The sequence below is a fragment of the Stenella coeruleoalba genome (genome assembly GCF_951394435.1).
Source record: "Stenella coeruleoalba genome assembly, chromosome: 4".
Taxonomy (NCBI): Eukaryota; Metazoa; Chordata; class Mammalia; order Artiodactyla; family Delphinidae; genus Stenella; species Stenella coeruleoalba.
The window spans coordinates 80,471,141-80,491,312 of record NC_137149.1 but is presented as its reverse complement, the minus strand read 5'-3'; the positions used below and the strand labels follow the sequence as shown (position 1 = coordinate 80,491,312).

The 20,172-nt window shown below is 37.0% G+C and overlaps 1 protein-coding gene across 23 annotated transcripts in view; it reads right to left on the bottom strand.

Moving 5' to 3' along the window:
• The window catches only part of ADGRL3 (adhesion G protein-coupled receptor L3), an 867,440-nt gene that overhangs the window by 132,253 nt on the left and 715,015 nt on the right, over positions 1-20,172 (bottom strand). The window lies entirely within an intron of this gene.

Here is a 20,172-nt window from a genome sequence, read left to right as displayed (position 1 = left end):
AAACAGGACTCACATTATTGACACTGTTGGCAGAGGGACAGGGAAAGACTGGAGAAATATCCATTACAGCTGCAGTGTTTTCTTCTGGCTGGTGTTTTTATAGTAACTAAGTAACAACTGTTAAAAATTCAGCTTCATAATGAATCACCTTGGCTGCCAATTAACACCAGCTTCAAAAACTAATTTGCCTTTTGATAAAAATTGTTTTTCTTGATATTTTTCCCAGCTATTCCAAGTTCTGGCCAAAAATCATCATCACTGGACTTTTATGTAAAATAGTTCTACTTGCAACTTGAGTATTTTGCATCATTTAAAAAAAAACCTCTCGAGTTTAATGACTGGTTATTTTCACATAGTATGCTTAGCTCTGTCACTTGTTCTGGGTTTAAAGCATGACCTAGAAGCCAGACAAAAGCATTTCTGGATCACAACAATCTGATCTGCTTTTCAGGAAGTTTTCTATGGGGTGATGCCAACAGGATATGCCAAAAAAAGGAGGTGCCAGATAGAAATCAAACAAAAAGAAGTTTAGGTATTTTCTGACGCCAAACAGAGGACACTGACCTCTTGAGTGTAAGGAAGTATTCTTTCTGGGATTAGATGATCCTCTGAATTCATTAGAAATGCTCTGAAAATCTCATATGAAACAGAAATTATGCCTGTGCTTTATGGAGCAGCCATTTTAATGTTAGTGAATAATCTTACATTGATTAATTTAAACCTTACCTCAGGGAAAAATTTTTGGGAATAATGCAATGTTTCTGTTCTGCTCTTTATTGCTTTTAATGTTTTAAATTTTAAAAAGGCAAAAGGAGGAAAGAAAGAAAAGAAAAAAGAAAAAGAAGCAACTATGGTCAACTCTGGGAATGTTCTAAATAGAAAACTGTTTACAACAGACTACTTTAGCTAAAATACTGTCTTTAAATTGACAGCAAATAAATCAAACACACCCCATTATCTTAGTTTTGCAACTGAAAATGTATAAGGTGCAATATTTTTTCATAGTTATACATTTTGTATACATTTCAACAACTGCATCTTCCCAAATAAAATATAGTCTTTAGAGAAGTTTTCTATTAAAGGCCAAAGGATTTCCAAGTTCATTGCAGAAACGACAGACTTAAAATATGGCCCTAAATCCTGGGTGGGTTAAGACACAAATCTAATATTTATTTATTCATAAAACAGCACCTGTTATGATTGCCCAAGTATAACTGAAAGGAAATGTCAACACAAGAATTGAGAGAGAGAATTCTCTAGTGCTAAAATCAGTGTAGGATTTGGAACTACACCTGCTGAGTTTTTAACTGTACGCTGCCACTTTACTAGTTGTGTGCTGTTGGGCAAGTTACTTCACTTCTCTGTATTCACCTATAAATTGGAGATGATAATATAATCATTTCATAAGGTTGCCTGGCTCATAATAAGTGTTTAGGTGCAATCTTTACTTCATTTGATATCGAAGTCCAGTGTGGGAAGAAAAGAGGTCTTCACTGAATAAAGCACAAGTCATACCCGATAATTGCAAAATATTCACACTGAAGTGAGATCTGGAAGGAATACCTCTTCTACAATGCAATCTTCATAAACAGACCTGTCACACAACTTTACTACTAAGGAACGGGAGGAACATGTGTATTAAATAGTTCATAATGTGTGTTCCAGAGGCTTGAACTAACTGACCCGTTTTCTGCTAGTGAGATAGCACAATTAAGTCAATCTTAATAGCTTTATAATTGATACAATTTGTGTAAGCTTTCCAAAGGTTGCTGATGTGTCCCTGTTACCAATTTAATGAAGGCCAATTAAATAGGCACAACTCTTCGATGGTAAAAGAATATATTTCGTTTTCCCTATATATTTTGCATTTATATATTTACCCATAAATAATGACATCTGGTAATTAAGTTTTCCATATTTTTTTTTCTTTTTTGGTCAAACTACTTATTTCCATTGCTTTCATTAGCTCAACAGCATTTCTTTAAAAAACAGGTTGATTTTCATTGTATTTGGTTACAAAGAAATGAGCTTGACTACACTTAGAACCAAAGTTGAACAGGAAATATACAATGAATTTGATTAAAGTGAGGTGCTGTGGCATTACTTTAATGTCCAACAGCTCTCATTAATTTCTATTTTCTGCTATAATTTTTTTTCTGACCTAAAATTTACATTCTAAAGTTGGACGGAAATAAGATTGGTTCTGAATATATCTTAAAAAAATTTATATTCTCACCACAATGCCTTGATCCAGAAGGAAAAAACAAACAAACAAAAAACACCTAATGGTTTTGACATGTATAGACTGAAATAATCTAAATTTTGAGAAGTTAATTTAGTCAACAATATCTTTGCCAGAAGCTAAATGTTAATTCACTCCATTATCTTTTTTAAAACACTAGAAACTGAATAGGAGATGGACATTGGAAATGTACATTCTGGTTCTGCCACTAAATTTGTGTGCCTTTGAACAAACTGATGTTTTCTAACCAATCAACAACGTGTGAAATACAAAAGAAAATAAAACTCATCGTGTTTCAATTCGAGGGTGGTTAGGGGCATTCTACTATTAGATATTACTCTCCTCATTATACAGTTTATGGACTAGACTCTAAAGTCACTTTTTTTTTTTAAGTCTTTATTGAATTTGTTACAATATTGCTTCTGTTTTATGTTTTGGTTTTTTGGCCAGGAGGCATGTGGGATCTTAGCTCCCTAGCCAAGGGATCGAACCTGCTCCCCCTGCGTTGGAAGGAGAAGTGTTAACCACTGGACCACCAGGGAAGCCCCTAAAGTCACTTTTGACTTTATAAAAATCAAATATAAATTAGAAGTGTGAAAAGTCACTTAGATTCATACCAGGATCATGTACATAACATACCCTTCTGGACATATATTTGTATTACACAATATTATTGAAACTCTTAAGCAAATTCATTTGACTAATTTTACTCAGAGCATATAATTGTAGTATGTTTGTTAAAAGATGTTATAAACTGTATAATCACACTTTATATATTTCAAAAGGGAAGATGTACTTATTTGTTATAACTACTGTGAAAAATTTTGGAGAAAAACAGCTATATACCCTTCCAATAACAACTTTTGTCATTTTTCCAGGAGAATGTGCTTGTGAAATAGTCTAGGATTCCTTGGCAAGAATACATAAAAGGGAGCTTCCCTGGTGGTGCAGTGGTTGAGAGTCCATCTGCCGATGCAGGGACACGGGTTCGTGCCCCGGTCCGGGAAGATCCCACATGCCGCGGAGCAGCTGGGCCCATGAGCCATGGCCGCTGAGCCTGCGCATCCGGAGCCTGTGCTCCGCAACGGGAGAGGCCACAACAGTGAGAGGCCCGCGTACCGCACAAAAAAAAAAAAAGAAAGGAAAAGAATACATAAAAGCGTCCGTGGTTGAAGTAAGTCAGAAAGAGAAAAACAAACACCGTATACTAACACATATATATGGAATCTAAAAGAACCTAGGGGCAAGACAGGAATAAAGACGCAGATGTAGAGAATGGACTTGAGGACACAGGGAGGGGGAAGGGTAAGCTGGGACGAAGTGAGAGAGTGGCATGGACATATACACACTACCAAACGTAAAATAGATAGCTAGTGGGAAGCAGCCGCATAGCACAGGGAGATCAGCTTGGCGCTTTGTGACCACCTAGAGGGGTAGGATAGGGAGAGTGGGAGGGAGGGAGACGCAAGAGGGAAGAGATATGGGGATATATGTATAGCTGATTCACTTTGTTATACAGCAGAAACTAACCACACCATTGTAAAGAAATTATACTCCAATAAAGATGTTAAAAAAAAAAAAGGATCCATGGTGAAAAACATATCAATTGCACTTCTTACTGAGGTGAGCTGTAGATCTTAAACTAGGTAAGCAGAACCACCTGGGAAACTTAGTTACCCTTCTTCCTTTGCTTGAAACCACTAGAATAAAGATCCAAATAGAACGAATGTCTTGTGAAAAGATATACAACTATACCACCATGGTATTTTTCTGAAGACAAGCTTTTTGATCATGATCTCATTCAGGTTTTAACTCAGGTATCAACTGCTCAAAGAGGTCTTCCACTATCAGCATATCTAGGCAGAGTCTCCCACTCTTAAATCCAAGATCTGTTTTGTTTTCTTTGTATCATGTATCATTATCTAAGGTATGTCAGATATTTATTTACCTACAGGACTCTCTCAGTCAAGATCTCTCACTCAAGAAAAGGCAAGCTTCATGAGGGTGGTGACTGTGTCATCTGTAAGTGCCAAAAACTCTGCCTGGAACATAGTAAGTGTTCAATAACTCTTTGCTGAATGACTGCCATCCAGTGAAGATTCACACATGAGTTTTCTCCCTTTTCACACCAGCAGAAAACAAATCTCTGATTTTATAAGAGCAAAGATTATCTAAGCACAAATGAAAAAACCTATTAGCTAGCCAATGTTATCTGAATCATTATCATTTCAGAGACTCAATGTCACAACAGGCTCCGATTTTAGTACTTATTCACCTCTAACAGAATTATCCATATTTGGGTCTGGCATTCTCACTAGCTTATGATGTCCTCAGGGGATACATCATGTTCATTTGTATTTTTCCAGGGTAAATTTTAGCGCCTTGAGACATTTTGGGTATTCGATAAATGCCCATTAAACAAAAATAACCTACTTTTAATATCAAATCATGAATAAAATAGGGAAACTGAAAACATCTTCGTTTAGTTCTATAACTTTTTGTTGTGTCTCCTGAGAAGTCTTCTGAGTGCTCAGATATCAGCATGGTTTGGAAGGAAGGCAGGGTGAATTACAGGGAATTAAGGAGAAAAGCAGAAGCACAGGTTATTGTAGTGAATGCAGATCACTATGCATAATGACAATATATTCTATAAAAAGCTTTCCACAATGTTTTATTTATTTATTTTGGGTTTTTTTTTTTTTTTTGGCTGAGCCACGTGGCCTGTGGGATCTTAGTTCCCTGACCAGGGATTGAACCCACGCCCTCTCAGTGAAAGCTCAGAGTCCTAACCACTGGACCACCAGGGAATTCCCCCAAATGTTTTAAAATGTACCAAAGCTCACTTTCAATGCAACTCAATGAGGTTTTATTAAATATGTATGATATGCAAAGAACTAGGGAAGTCACTGTTGCGTGAGGTTAGGAAAAATAAGGAAAACATGGAATCTGTTCTCAATTTGCCTATACTCCAAAGCAGAAGGTAAGCACGTCACATGGGACAAAAAGTAATGAATTCTTGCTGAGGAGGATCAAGAAAAGACCCCAGAGGTGTTTGGTTTTGAGTGGGATACTAAAAGATGAATAAACTTTCTTTAATTATGATGAGGAAATTTGAAGCTAAGGAACATAACAAGCAAGTTGATGATTAAAAAAAATAAAAAAAAGAAGGTACCAAGGCAAGCTATTTGTTTGGTTTGAGGCGAGGAGCATGTATGTGCATGGAAAGATAGTTTAAGAGATGAGTACAGTGAGAGAAATGGTAAGTAGAAGTCAGGTTTTAGAAGATCTGCAGTAGGATGGAAGTTTGGTTTTTATTGTGTAGAAAATGTACAGCCGTTAAAGATATTTAAGCAAAGGAGTTATAAGCTTAGATCTTAAGTTCTTCAGTTCATTTATTATATTTTTAAGTTCTCTTGTGTTAAAATAAAGGAAAGATTTATATATATGCAGATTATCATCAGGCAGCCCATTAGAAAGTTAAGAGCAAAGGTTTCCTACTAGTAGATAAATTTAAATTAATAAATTGCTGACATCCTTTTGAAAAAATGCCTAGTAACATGAAATTTTATTTTACTCTTTACTTCCACATCTTTGTTTTTTGATGTGTTCTCCTGAATGCAATATTTCTTTATCAATATATACAGTAATCATGCTGAACACTGTTATATTCTCACTATATTGTACATATGGTTATGTTTAAATATATTTCATGTATAAATTTCAGGATATATAGAGAAAGACAAATAAGTCTTCAGGTCTTCTCTACTCTCATTTCTTGCTTTCTCACTATATATATATATATATATATATATACATATATATAGAGAGAGAGAGAGAAAGAGAGAGTTTACATTGATTTATAATTAAAAAAATAAAAACAATTTTTCTTTCATTCTTCATTTTTGACTTCTTGATATAAAGTTTATTAGTTGAGAATAAAATAAAATAGAGTAAAAGTTTACAATCATTCCTGAATAATGCACATTGTACTCCAATTTATGTTTAGACATTGATTCGAATCGAAAATTTAAAGGTCAAATGTTAGAAGTCTTCAAAACAGTTTTAAACTTGCAGGTTTTTTATTAGAAGTCAAGATGAGTAACTGATAATTTACACATCTGATCAATAAACCTAAGGTTCTTTTTATAATCACTGTCATTTAATATTACTAAGCATATAAAAACCACTAATCTCTGAACTCCCTTTTACATTACAGTGAAGTGTTGGTATCTTCAAGTCTTAAATTAGATTGCATAACACAACTGACCTTAATATAGTAATAAGAACATTTAGTAGTAGAACAAGGTGAAACTAAAATTTCATAGAAATGGCTCTGCCTCTTCAAGAAACCCCTTGTTATTTAAAAATGTATTATTTTTTAGCAAACTGTAATTGTATTATTTTTAAAATCTTATTTAGAGTTAAATGATTGAACACTGTCAAATCTATGATGTTTTATAGGAATTAAATGGAGCTATAAACTTGACTCAAACTTTCTGCTAACTCAACATTCATTCAACAAATATTAACTAAGTACCTTCAATTGGGATACTGCAAGAAGGACAGATATTCTCCCTTCCCTCAAAGTGGTAACAATATAGTGAGACCGCTAAATAAAATACGACATGACAAGCATTATAATAGTGGAAACACGGGGTTCAAGCGTTGTATTAGGCTCCATGAAGTAAAATTTCAAGCTTAAATACAACATTGACCAAACAGGCAAGGGGTAAACATGTGTTTATACATACAGAAGTGAAAGAGAACAGGCATCTCAGAGGAATTGAAAAAAAATTCCTTACAGTAGAGCAGAGTGCAAAGGGTTCAGTGACAAGATTAGTAAGTGAAGGCTAGTTTTCAAAGAGGCTTGCAAACCTTGTTAAGATAATTTGCAATTCTTCCAAAAGGCACCAATAAGTCACTGAAAAATTTAAGGTAGGGGAGTGATATAAAATACAATGGTTAATATTTACTGAGTGTGTTCCAGACTGTCATCTAAATGCTTTTTATGCATCAGCTCCTTTAATTTTGAGAATAACCCAACAGGTAGATGTAGTTATTATTCTCATCTTGCAGTGAGAAAATTGAGACTCAGAGAAGTTTTTTTTTTTCTTTCTGTCATCCTTATGCAGGGGCCATGCTAATCTTCTCTGTATCGTTCCGATTTTAGTATAATGTGCTGTCGAAGTGAGCACGAGACTCAGAGAAGTTAACTTGCTAAAGGCTAATTAGTTAACATAGGGCAGAACCAGGGTTCAAATCCATGCATTCTGGCTCTGGGAACGGAGAAAAATAGAGATTCCAAAAATATTTAAAACAATTTGTTGATTAATTTACAGTTGGAAAGGGAAATGAAGTGAAATGCACAGAATTTGGGGGTAGGCAATGAGGTGGTACTCACTTAAAATGGGAATAAAGGAAAAGGAGCAAATTTTTGGTGTTAAAAGGTAGAGGATGTAAGTACATGTTGGGGGAAAGTGTGCAAAACATGATGAATTCAGGTTTGTTTATTTTGAATGCAAAGTACTTGCATTGAATTAATTTAAAAGGTCTAGAGAAGACTTGTAGGGGAGAAAAGTAACCTTCCACTACCCTCTTAGGTTCGGTGACAAGACCTGAGAATTAAACTGACATAGAGTAACAGGAAAAAAAGCACACAAGTTTTATTTAATACAAGGGATACTTCATACGAAAAATAAAGACCTGAAGAAGTAGTTAGGACTGAGAGTTTACCTGCTTTTTTAACCAGAGAATGGTAAATTTGTGATGAAGTGTAAACATAAAGGAAAAGGGATTAAGCTACTAGGGGCACTAAATTGTGGGAAAGCGACTAGGAAATACATGGGGGAAACAAGTGGAAAATAAGGGTTATTTTCATTTTTGTACATTTTTTTGCTCAGATCCATTTTGGCATTGACTCCCACTCTCTGGTGATAAGAATGTTCTGCTCTTCCTGCCACATGGAAATTTTACAATCTGCTTTTAGATAGAAAGGGGGGGGGATCAGAAAGCCCTTCTTCATCTGCTGTTTCTCAATTGCTTTTAGTTCAAAATAATGTGCCAAAGTGACAGGTTTTGGGGTGGCATATTCTTAACCTCTTCAGTCTGCAGTTTACTAAGATATCTGCTCTTGGCATACAGGTTTAGGCATCATAAATTCAGGAAGCTCATTGAAGCCACTGAGATGTCTGACATTACCCAGATAAACTGAGTAGAAGGAGAAGAACTGATGACCTAGAAACACTAATGATAAAGAAGAAAATGTAGAAAGAATAGTCGACAACTGAGATGAAGCAAGAGTAAGTTGACAGAAGAGTGTGGTATCACAGAAGTCAAGGGAAGATTGTTTCCATCAATTTCAAAATGAACTCAATCATAAAAGTATCAAAAAAGTCCTTCTTGGGCTTCCCTGGTGGCGCAGTGGTTGAGAGTCCGCCTGCCGATGCAGGGGACATGGGTTCGTGCCCCGGTCCGGGAAGATCCCACATGCCGCGGAGCGGCTAGGCCCGTGAGCCATGGCCGCTGAGCCTGCGCGTCCGAGCCTGTGCTCCGCAACGGGGGAGGCCACAACAGTGAGAGGCCCGCGTAACGCCAAAAAAAAAAAAAAAAAAAAAAGTCCTTCTTGAAATAATAACTCTACATTTTTTTCTGGGTAACTAGTAAAATGGTTGTACAATAAAGAGTAAAGCTACGGAGAAGCTGCTTTTGAGGGATAATCAGTTCAATTTTAAGTATCTTTACTTTGAAGTAGGACATTTATTCATTCAATAAGTATTTCTTGAGCATTTAATATGTCCCAATACTGTTCTAGACTCTTGATATACATCTTAAACAAAGCAGAAAAGGGGAAAAAAATCCTAGAACTAAATGTTCTGGCAAGGAAAGTAAACTTAAAATTAGATAGATTTATCTATCTATCTATCATCTAACTATCTAGTAAAATAAAAGTAAAATATACATGATAGGGGGATCTAGAGTCAGGGGTAGGGTTGGGGACAGGGTAGCTTGTGATTTTACCTAGGATGGTCCAGTGGGCCTCCTTGAAAGTGTAACAATTTAAAAAAGGCAAAGTTGATGAGAGAGTTACCCATGCAGATACTTGGAGGAGATATTCCAATCAGGGGGAACAAACAGAATAAAAGTCCACAAGCGGAAACATGCTCTGCATGTTCCAAAACCTTAAGGAGGCCCATGTTGGGAGCTTTTTACAGAAAACAGGAGGGGTAGGACTGAACCACATCAATTGAGTAGGCAAACACTGCACAAAAATGTAGTTTTCAGGTGAAGACTGGGAATTCAGTTATAAATGGAGGTGTCAGAAAAAAAAAATGTGAAGATGTTGAGAAGTTAGCTTGAAATGAATTTTGGAGTTCAGGAAAGTGGTCTGTGCTACAGATAACATTTGTGAGTCTTAGGAACATAGGTGGTATTTAAATCAATGAGCTCACCCAGGGAGTGTGGGGACAAAGAGAAAACAAGAATAGACTGAGCTAGGAGGCACTCCAACCCAAGGGTTTGGGAGAAAAGGAACCAGCAAAGGAGACTGGAAAGAAGCATCAAGAGGAGGAAACCCAAGAGAATGAGCTGTCCTGATGAGAATGTATCAAGGAAAAGGGAGTGGGGAGTGATCAACTGTGTTGGATGTTTCTGATTGGTTAAGTACGATGGATTGACAATTAACTACTGAGTTTAGCAGCATGAAATCCTTAATGACCTCAGCAAGTGCAGTTGCAATAAGGTAGTGAGGGCAAAAGCCTGATGAGGTGAAATCAAGAGAGAATACGAGGAGAGGGATTGGTGATAGTGAGTGTAGACAAGTGTTTTGAGAATTTCTACTGCAGTGGAAATACCAGCAAGCAATAGGAAACATTAGCCAGAAGGCTCAATTGAAAGGTAAATATTTAGAAGTCACTTTTTGTGTGCTAAGTAGAATTTAAATGGTATTGGGGATATAGAAATAAAAGTGGCACTGTTCCTTTCCAAGGAGCTCCGAAATACAAAAGTGAACAGATATTAAAATATAGCTTGACAACATTTAGAGAAGAGCTAACACCCATCCTTCTCAAACTCTTCCAAAAAATTGCTGAGGAAGGAACACTCCCAAACTCATTCTATGAGGCCACCATCACCCTGATACCAAAACAAGACAAAGATACTACAAAAAAAGAAAATTACAAACCAATATCACTCATGAATATAGATGCAAAAATCCTCTACAAAATACTAGCAAACAGAATCCAACAACACATTAAAAGGATCATACACCATGATCAAGTGGGATTTATCCCAGGGATGCAAGGATTCTTCAATATACGCAAATCAATCAATGTGATACACCATATTAACAAACTGAAGAATAAAAACCATATGATCATCTCCATAGATGCAGAAAAAGCTTTTGACAAAACTCAACACCCACTGATGATAAAAACTCTGCAGAAAGTGGGCATAGGGGGAACCTACCTCAACATAATAAAGGCCATATATGACAAACCCACAACAAACATCATTCTCAGTGGTGAAAAACTGAAAGCGTTTCCTCTAAGATCAGGAACAAGACAAGGATGTCCACTCTCACCACTATTATTCAACATAGTTTTGGAAGTCCTAGCCATGGCAATCAGAGAAGAAAAAGAAAGAAAAGGAATACAAATTGGAAAAGAAGTAAAACTGTCAAACTCTATACACTGTTTGCAGATGACACAATACTATACATAGAGAATCTTAAAGATGCCAGCAGAAAACTACTAGAGCTAATCAATGAATTTGGTAAAGTTGCAGGATACAAAATTAATGCACAGAAATCTCTTGCATTCCTATACACTAATGATGAAAAATCTGAAAGAGAAATTAAGGAAACACTCCCATTTACCATTGCAACAAAGAGAATAAAATACCTAGGAATAAACCTACCTAGGGAGACAAAAGACCTGTATGCATAAAACTATAAGACACTGATGAAAGAAATTAAAGATGGTACCAACAGATGGAGAGATATACCATGCTCTTGAATTGGAAGAATCAATATTGTGAAAATGACTATACTACCCAAAGCAATCTACAGATTCAATGCAATTCCTATTAAAGGAAACCACAAAGAAGACAAAAAGACAACCCTCAAAATGGGAGAAAATATTTGCAAACAAATCAATGGACAAAGGATTAATCTCCAAAATATATAAACAGCTCATACAGCTCAATTTTAAAAAAAAACAACCCAATCCAAAAACGGGCAGAAGACCTAAATAGATATTTCTCTAAAAGACACACAGATGGCCAAGAAGCACATGAAAAGCTGCTCAACATCACTAATTATTAGATAAATGCAAATCAAAACTACAATGAGGTATCACCTCACACCAGTTAGAATGGGCATCATCAGAAAATCTACAAGCAACAAATGCTGGAGAGGGTGTGGAGAAAAGGGAACCCTCTTGCACTGTTGGTGGGAATGTAAATTGATACAGCCACTATGGAGAACAGTATGGAGGTTCCTTAAAAAACTAAAAATAGAATTACCATATGACCCAGCAATCCCACTACTGGGCATATACCCAGATAAAACCATCATTCAAAAAGACACGTGCACCCCAATGTTCATTGCAGCACTATTTACAATAGCCAGGTCATGGAAGCAACCTAAATGCCCATCGACAGGCAAATGGATAAAGAAGATATGGTACATATATACAATGGAATATTACTCAGCCATAAAAAGGAATGAAATTGGGTCATTTGTAGAGACGTGGATGGATCTAGAGACTGTCATACAGAGTGAAGTAAGTCAGAAAGAGAAAAACAGATATCGTATATTAACGCATATATGTGTAACCTATAAAAATAGTACAGATGAATTGGTTTGCAGGGCAGAAATTGAGACAGAGATGTAGAGAACAAACGTATGGACACCAAGGGGGGAAAGCAGCGGGGTGTGGGGGTGGTGTTGTGATGAACTGGGAGATTTTGATTGATATGTATACACTGACGTGTACAAAATGGATGACTAAGAAGAACCTGCTGTATAAAAAAAAATTAAATTAAATTAAAACGTATATATAGCTTGATAATTGCTGTAATAAGAGGAAAAGCGAGGATGTATAAGAGGGCATTTATCCAGACTAGGTGGGAGAAAGAATGCTCCTTTACAGTCACTGGCTTATAATGTAGGTGTTGGCAGATAAGTCAACGTTACTGAGAAGAAAGGATGGAGAAAGGAGAACAAATATAGAAGTAATCCAAGCAGAACATAACTGTGCCTTAAAAGGCACAGAGACATGAACTGCAAGTACTTAGGTGGTTTGGGAGTGTAGAATCTAAGAATATGGAAGGGGTCAGCTAAAGGTATGGGAAATCAGGTATGGGAAAAGAGGAGTCAAATTCTCAAACACTGTAGTCCAAAACAGGAAATTTTTTCTTTAGTGAAAAAGAGAGTAATGGACAGTCTTTGAGTGGGATCAAGTCTTAATCAGATTTGCATCTTTAAAACATTATTCAGCAGTAGGGAGAATGGAATGACAAATTTCTAAGTGTTTAAAGTGGTTGATTAAGGTTTTTTGAGAATTACCTACATAAAGGTGATAACTGAGCAGCAATAATGAATATCAGAGGAAAACTAAATTTGCAACCAAATTAATCTTGCAAAAATCTACTGTCACAACCCTAGTTAAAACTCTTCAATGGCATTCAGAATCTTGACTCCTTCCCGTAGATTTCCTAGCCCTGTATTCTCCTTCAACCCAGTGCTTCAGGCATATTATCCTTCTTTCTATTTCCAGAACTCTCCAATCTCACTTGGCCATGATAGGTGACCTCTTATTCTAGAATGCTTTTTCTCTAGATAGGCACATAGCTGATCTCTTACTGCCAGGAGTCAGCTGCACTGTCATCTCCCAGATACACACAGTCTAAAGTAACCAAGCAGTTACTTTAACTCATGATTCTGTTTTAATTCTCTGCATAGTACATCGGCCATTATCTTCTTTTATTATTTTGATTGCTTTACTGTCTATTTCCTTCCCAAACTCCAGTTTGCTAAACTAGGATGTGAGCTCTGCAAGAATAGTAATCCTGTCTGTCTTTACCTTTGAATCACTGCACCTGGTACAGTGCCTGAAGCACAGGAGCTCAACAAATATTGTCTGAGTGAGTAAATGAATGAATATTTCTATGCTCCTTTTAAGTATACACACTAATTATTTTAAATGGAAAATATATTTTCTGACTTTAAAAAGGACAATCTTGCAGGAAAGTCTGAAAAACTGTCACAGCCTAGAGGAGCCTAAGGAGATATGATGTTTAAATGTAATGTGATATCCTGATAGGATCCTGAAACAGAAAAGGCATACTTAAAAACTAAGTGAATCTGAACTATGCATTTTAGTTAATAATAATATATCAATATTGGTTCATTAATTATAATGAATGTACCATACTAATGTAAGGTTGTAATAGTAAAGGAAACTCTGTGTGTAGGAGGGATATATGGTATTGGAACTCGATACTAACTGACCAATTTTCTGTAAGTCTAAAACTTTTCCAATAAATACTCTGTACTAGTAAAAAAAAAAAATTAAAAAGTATACGTTGTGGATTAATCTCCAAAATTTATAAGCAGCTCATGCAGCTCAATAACAAAAAAACAAACAAACCAATCCAAAAATGCGCAGAAGACCTAAATAGACATTTCTCCAAAGAAGATATACAGATTGACAACAAACACATGAAAGGATGCTCAACATCACTAATCATTAGAGAAATGCAAATCAAAACTACAACGAGATATCATCTCACACCAGTCAGAATGGCCATCATCAAAAAATCTAGAAACAATAAATGCTGGAGAGGGTGTGGAGAAAAGAGAACACTCTTGCACTGCTGGTGGGAATGTGAATTGGTACAGCCACTATGGAGAACAGTATGGAGGTGCCTTAAAAAACTACAAATAGAACTACCATATGACCCAGTAATCCCACTACTGGGCATATACCCTGAGAAAATCATAATTCAAAAAGAGTCATGTACCAAAATGTTCAATTCAGCTCTATTTACAATAGCCCGGAGATGGGAACAACCTAAGTGTCCATCATCGGATGAATGGATAAAGAAGATGTGGCACATATATACAATGGAATATCACTCAGCCATAAAAAGAAATGAAATTGAGCTATTTGTAATGAGATGGATGGACCTAGAGTCCGTCATACAGAGTGAAGTAAGTCAGAAAGAGAAAGACAAATACCGTATGCTAACACATATATATGGAATTTAAGAAAAAAAAAATGTCATGAAGAACCTAGGGGTAAGACGGGAATAAAGACGCAGACCTACTAGAGAATGGACTTGAGGATATGGGGAGGGGGAAGGGTAAGCTGTGACAAAGTGAGAAAGTGGCATGGACATATATACACTACCAAACATAAAATAGATAGCTAGTGGGAAGCAGCCACATAGCACAGGGAGATCAGCTCGGTGCTTTGTGACCACCTAGAGGGGTGGGATAGGGAGGGTGGGAGGGAGGGAGACGCAAGAGGGAAGAGATATGGGAACATATGTATATGTATAACTGATTCACTTGTTATAAAGGAGAAACTAACACACCATTGTAAAGTAATTATACTCCAATAAAGATGTAAAAAAAAAAAGTATACGTTGTGAACAGTTGAAAATACCTAAGTATATACATTAAAACTGGAAAGTCTATGTATGGAATAACACCCACCTCTCCCAAAAGGAATTTCTTTGACAGTTAGTTGTGGACCCCTCCAGACTTGTAAATATTTACACATACATACAGATAGATGTGATCACCATAATAACGTTATTTGTTTGGTTTTGCTTGCTTGCCTTTTTTTTTTTTTTTTAACTTGCTACTGTATTATACCCATCTTTCTAAGTCAATACGAGATCTACCTCATTCTTTCTGTGGCTAAAGATTATTCCACTATTTGGTGTAGCATTTTATTCAACTGGTTTCCTACTGATACAGTTAAGTCTTTTTGTTGATATAAACTGTGATACAAGTGTACCTTGTGATCGTCTCTATATGCTTATTCTTCTCAGTGGTGGAATGCTACCACATACTGTGGGTCTGCCACAGCTACTCCCTACATCCTAGTTGTAGGTAAAGAGAACAGCACTGTTTTGTGATTGTATGCCAAAATTTATAAAGGAACATTACAGAAACATGGATGTGAGTAAAAATTGTCTTTCTGGTAGGATATTTAAGAGGCTGATAACAGTAAGGAAGGAGATCTGAATGACTGGGCAGAGAGGCAGGGGAGAGGCAGGGCTGCTTGCACCACACAACTCCAAGGGGGTACCACTGAAATAGGTCACAATGTCAGTGGCGTGCCCCAGAGTTAGCAATGCAGCAGGCTCAGTGGGAAGGAGCCATACCTATTATTCTACTTTTTGAATTTTAAACCATATACCTATATTAGCTATTCAGAAATAATCTGAAATAATCTATTTTTTCCTTTTAACAAAAATGATTGCTTTCATACTATAACTATAAGAGAACAATCAAAAGAACATTTTAATCTATACTTAGGGCTTAAAAGTAACTATTGGTATTGTCATAACTCTATGGTAGATTATTACATCAAAACTGGATGAATATATCAATATGTACCATTAAATGAGAAAAAGTATTTTTGGTTGCATCTAAGAACACTGTTTGCCCAATAATTCTCTTGTTTTAGATATAGAATCACTGGACATTAATAGATATAGTTATGCCCAGCTGCAAAAGTATACCTTTTAATGAAGCATTTAGCTATGCAAAGCTAAATCCCTTGGGCTATCCCTGAGTAGCCCAAGGGATAATGGTCAGAAGTAGGGGAGATGGTCAAATACAGTTGGGTGAGACATTTGGAAAGTTCTAACAGAGATGAATATTTTAGTTACCTGTCCTTATGCTTCTTTCTATGTAAAAATTAGCATGGATGCTAAGTAACCATCTTGTCATTTTGAGGATGGAAACCCATGTGCTAAAGACAATAGAGCAGAAAAGCAGATGAAGCCTTGGTCTCTGATACGGAGTTTTCACGCTAATCCTGAACCGTTTCTGCTGCATTGCCTTTTTACTTAATGAAAATAAAACCCTAGTTTAAGTTGTCATAGTTAAGTTTCTGTTACTACTGGCTGATAAGGGAAAATATCAGAATTATAACTCTGTTGGGAGCAGTATTAAAAAATCATTTGTTTGGTTCCAAGCCATCAAGGAACTACTCTACTGCAAATGACACCTTAAAACTTCCATTGCTTTCCTGACCTGTACCAGAAAGTAGGACCTTAAATCTGTAATTCTATTTTAAATGTATTTTTTTCCTTCTGGTTAGGTACATGATTATAATGCTGTTAAAGAAATAGCAAAGTAGGGCTTCCCTGGTGGCACAGTGGTTGAGAGTCCGCCTGCCGATGCAGGGGACACGGGTTCGTGCCCCGGTCCGGGAGGATCCCACATGCCGCGGAGCGGCTAGGCTCATGAGCCATGGCCGCTGAGCCTGCGCGTCCGGAGCCTGTGCTCCGCAACGGGAGAGGCCACAACAGTGAGAGGCCGGCGTACCACAAAAAAAAAAAAAAAAAAGAAATAGCAAAGTAAATTGATGTCCATTCTCTTGTGTTTGCGTAGAAAGTATATCTATTTATATTCTATGTATTTAAAACTCTTCTGAAAGTAAACTCATGCTCGGAAAGCCAAGATGCGTTAGAATGGACTTTAAATAAACAATTTTACAATTAAGTAGTTATCTAGGCTTTGATCAAGAAGTTATAAGACAGAAGAAAATAAAATTTGGTGAAAAGTGAGAAAATACTTTTGTTTTAAGTGAAAACATTTTATTTAAAAACAAAAGGGCTTTTTTTTTTCTCACCCTTATTAGAATTACTTCCTGAAGCATTTACAAGCCACGTATATACAAACAGCAGCTGGAACATTTTGTTTACTTATAGGAAATGTGCAAACTGGAAGAGTCAGAAATGACTTTGTAAAGTGGCCATCTCTGCCTGACCTGACACATTAGCCATGGGAATTTTGAGAGATTCCCAAAATGATGTTCTTTGCACGTCAAAGCAGTAACTCCCTCACCAACATCTGTCATTATCTTTTGGAGGTTTTCAAATTATTAGATTTATGAACTGACCTACCTATGCTCTTAAATAATAACCTGAATAATTTACACTGCTTACATTACATACGGTTTTACTATCTTTTGATTCAACAATTGCTTTACAACAGTATTTAGTGACTGCAACTTATAGAAAAGAATTCTTATATCTTCTTTATCTAAAGAAAACTACTCTGCTTTGTAGATGGAAGTTACTTTCTTTGATCTCAAAGTCTTTTAGAAATAGGTTCAGGGCACCAGAAACATGCAGGGTGCAGATTTATATTTTTTCTCTTACTGACTCAAATCAAGTGCAGATTTATCAAGCTGTGAAATATATTAAGTTCACAAGGTTTTAACAAAGGGTTACCAAACCTGAAGAACCTGGTGTGATTCAAACTACTTTCAGATGTCCTTTTAATTATATTAAATGAAAGTTTGGGTTGGCTTTGATGCTTATGGGCAAACATCGAAATCTCCTGAAAGAGCTGCTAAAAGTACTCCCCGTTGCTGCAGTTAATATACTACATTGTATGCACACCACTAGCCAATTTATTCTAGCCACTTTAACAAGGATATCCAGCCTGACAGGCCACACAGAATAGTATCACAAGTCAAGCAAAGCACAAATCATTAGAGGACTCAGAAAGTCGTTTGACATGCACCATGGAGCTCTTTGTCACACAGCCAATTAAGTGACCAAACAAGAAACTTGAAAATACTCATTAATTTCTTCCTAGCAGTATAAATGGAGGTTAGAATCTTTCTTGTCTCATGCACCAAAGGCACACAAGTAAAACTGGCATAATTCAATCTGCACTTTGTCAAAGGTGCAAGTAGCAACTTTGGTTCACAGAAAGTCTGCATTACAGACAAAAAAATGAAAGCAATAGGTAAAAATGTTTATGCAGTACATATAATAATATAGATATCTGGGCTTTGGAATTTCAAAATTCATCAAAAGTTGACGTTACTTTTATCACTGAAAAGCTGTAACAGCATTTTCTTTCTTCTTCTTTTTTTTTTTTTTTTTTTTGCGGTACGCAGGCCTTTCCCTTTGCGGAGCACAGGCTCCGGACGCACAGGCTCAGCGGCCATGGCGCACGGGCCCAGCCGCTCCGCAGCATATGGGATCCTCCCGGACTGGAGCACGAACCCACGTCCCCTGCATCGGCAGGCGGACTCTCAACCACTGCGCCACCAGGGAAACGCCTGTATCAGCGTTTCTGAGCAGATTCAGCAGCACTTGACATCATTTCCTTCTCCATGAAACAAGAACTTGAGTTGACTCCCCGATGCCATACTCTCCAGGTCCTACTCCTTCCTTAAGGCTGGTCATTAGTCTCTACGGCTGGTTCCTCTTCCTCTCCCTGACCTGGGGACAGTGTCCTGGGGCTCAGTTCTAGATTCTCTTCTCTTTCTACACTCATTTCCTTGATGAATTCATCTAGTACATTGGCTGAAAATGACACTCTAAGTGAAACATTACTAAATGATTATGCCTAGCTTGACCTCTCAGGTAAATTTCAAGCTCGTATATCTAACTGTATATTTACCATCAATATTGCATACCTAATAAGAATCTCCAACTTAACATGCCCCTGAGTGAAGTTCTTTTCGTGCTCCTCCCAAATTGGTCACAGATTGACTATCTCAATAAATGGTGACTGCATCCTTCCAGTTACTCAGTCAAAACACTTTGTGTCATCCCAACTCCTCTCTATCTCTGACACTTCACATACAACCCCTTAGCGAATCCTGTTTGTTCCACTTAAAAAAATTCCCAAAGCTGAAGAATTATCTCAGCATCCCACACTCATATCCTGTTCCAAGTGAATGTTGTTATTGCCCAAATGGTCACCCTGTTTCAGCCCTTACTTTTCCTGCTATAATCTATTCTCCAGTTTTTTGTTTTTGTTTTTTTTTTTTTTTTTGCGCTATGCGGGCCTCTCACTATTGTGGCCTCTCCCGTTGTGGAGCACAGGCTCCGGACGCTCAGGCTCAGCGGCCATGGCTCACGGGCCTAGCCACTCCGCGGCATGTGGGATCTTCCCGGACCGGGGCACGAACCCGTGTCCCCTGAATCGGCAGGCGGACTCTCACCCACTGCGCCACCAGGGAAGCCCTATACTCCACTTTTAAAACACATCACATCATGTCATCCTTCTGCTCATAAACCTGCAGTGGTTTCCTGTGTGTCTATGAGTAAAAGTTGAAGTCCTTACGATGGTCTATCAGATCTGCCCCACAGATTAATGTCCTGTTACCCTCTTCTCTTTCACTCTCCTCCAGTTGCATTCGCTTCCTGGACAACACGGGCATATTTCCACCTCAGAAACTTTGTTTTCTCTGCTGGAATGCTTTTTCCTGCATATCTTCACAGTTCACTCCTTCAGAGTTTTTCTGAAATGTCACCTCAGTGATGCGTTTCTTGCTCTATTTTTCTCCGTAACATTTATCATCATCTCACATACCATATATTTCACATACTTAGCATACTGTTTATATTCTGCTACTGGACGTTTCACCCTAGGAGAGAGAGCAGGGATTTTGGCCTGTTATGGGCACTGCTATATTCCCAGTACTGATAAAATTACTGGGCACATGTGCTGAACTAGTAATTCTTGAATGTTTTTGTCGTTCACTACTATGTGATGTTTTTTACATAGTTTTGAATATAGAGATTGCTTTCACACTGATGGTACCTAGGATACAGATTTCTAGTGGATAATGAAGGTGAAACAAACAAAATAAATAAATAAAATAAACAAAAAAAGCAAACTACTAATTCCAAACTGAAATAAAAAGGGACCTTATTACAAA